Source organism: Limulus polyphemus, unplaced genomic scaffold (genome assembly GCF_000517525.1).
Source record: "Limulus polyphemus unplaced genomic scaffold, Limulus_polyphemus-2.1.2 Scaffold2248, whole genome shotgun sequence".
Lineage (NCBI taxonomy): Eukaryota > Metazoa > Arthropoda > Merostomata > Xiphosura > Limulidae > Limulus > Limulus polyphemus.
Window position 1 is genome coordinate 98295 of NW_013667858.1, and position 2272 is coordinate 100566.

Consider the following 2272-nt stretch of genomic DNA (forward strand, 5'->3'; position numbering starts at 1 on the left):
GTATAAAGGTCTCACTGCATGGATTAAACAAGCATCACCCAATCACTTTCATGTTTGGTGCTATGCACAGTGCAGATATACTAAATCTGGTACTCATTGATGCTACATCCTCGAATTTAGCTTCTTTACCTCTTTCAGGCCAACTCAACTCATGTTCTACGGTTTTGTTTTGTTTTTTCTTGATTTCTATTTGAGGATGAATTGCTGGAAAGAGAGGCCGAGCGAAGCTAAATGATCACAAAAGCTGAAACGCCTACAGGCCATAGGAGCTACTCGTTGGTTATCTAAAGATAAAGCTTTGAAAACTCTATTTGGAAGCTTCGGAAATTCATCAAAAGCATTGCTATCTTATCTCGTTGAAGTTTTGGATATCATTGCAGATTCAGCTGAAATAAAAGCAAATACTAAGTTTGATGCTCAGTCACTACTCAGCGCCTTACACAGTATGAAACAATTTTAGTTGCTCACATTTACTTGAAAAATGTTTCAAGAGACTACACCACTTTCTGAATACCTGCAGACATCTGGCCTGGATTTCATACAGACTCAGTGAATGATTTAAACTACTATGGATTCTCTCAAGCCATTTAGCCGCGATTTTGAGTCTATTAAAGCCAATGCAGATAAATATGTTAAATCTCAAAATGAAAAACTTGAATTGGCAGATTGTGATGTTTTCATTGAAAATTCACTCCCTGTTGTCCATCCCCAGATGAAGAAAAAAGATGCTAAGTGAAGAAGCAGCTGATGAGGCACCAATTGATGCGCTGGAAAAGTTTAGGATTGAAATGTTCAATTCAGTAATGGATACAACTGTACATAGTGTTGACAGGAGATTTGGAAAACATAGTGTTCTATGCAGACATTGCCTGTTTTGATCCACACAATTTTCATGAAATAACTGAACCAAGCAAATTCCCAACTTCTGCACTAGAAAGGTGTCTACCTTACTGAAGTAGAACTGTCTAAATACTGATGTTGAATGTCTAAGAGAAGAACTGCTATCTTTTGCAAAAAAAAAAAAATTGGTCAAAATTTAAGAAAACCCTGCCTGAACAGACACTAATTGAAACAGAAACTGAAAAGCTGGAAACAGGATGTTATGCAAATATCTAAAACCACTTTTTCTTTCTTAAAACCTATGATTATTATTTTGTTAAAAAAATAGTTGTATTTGTTGTTTGGTGCTTTACTGAAATAATTCTATAGTATGATTGCATGTTTGTGTATCACAATATAGGAAGAGTGTACAAATGTAATTATGGACCCTTTGTACTTGTCTTGGGTTAATAACGACAATTCTGAATAACGATGTTCTAATTATAAATAGATTATGAAAACCACATTACTGTAACATTAAAATATACATTAAATAGTATGAAATACATTTCATTTTTTCCAGCATAATTGTTCAATTGAGAGTAGGCTGGTAGGGTGGGCTGCTACGAATAGTTTTCTTGGCTGCTTTCCTCAGCCAGTCCGTCACTGGGAGCTAACCTCATGTAGAAACACAGATGTGAGGTTAGACTAGCTTCCAAAGGTTTCACAGTTTATGACCAGGAAATCCTCTTACATTATACGATGAATATACTACTAGAGGTTGGACTTCAAGTAACAACAAAAACGGATACACAAAGTAATGAAGATAGTCAGCCTTGGTGGTCAAAACAATGGTTGTAACTTGTTATCGTCTTTGGAAGGATGTCAGTGGGAGAATACCCAATAGCTTAACTTCACCAGAAATAAGTCAAGCTGCTGGAGAGACTGAGATTTCTGTCGAGACCACTTTCAGAGTATCATTAAGGATGAATTCACTAGCGGATTCCTTCTACCTGGAGAGGGTTCATCCAGTGACAAGACACCAAATGATGGTAAAGAACAAGAGATCACCTAATTTTTGTGCTATAAGCCATCGAATCAGAAAACGGCAAAAATATTTGATAACGGGACAACACAGACACTATAAATCAATAAATAAATAAATACTGCCTTGTTGATCAAAATGAAGATTGTACTTTGTGTTTTGTAAATTGTACTTTTGATAAAATAATTGTAATAATAGATGTAAAAATATTAATGTTGTTAATTGTAAAGAGTTACCTTATAACTAATTATGGAATTTAAAGTTTATTGTTGTTTATTTGCATATTAGGATTAATATTACTTCTGATGAAAGTAAGTTACTTAAAGAGATTAGAATAAAAAATACCCTGTAATGAGCATATACTGCTCAAACTATTATTACGACAGCGGAAGTCACGTGACGCTAGTA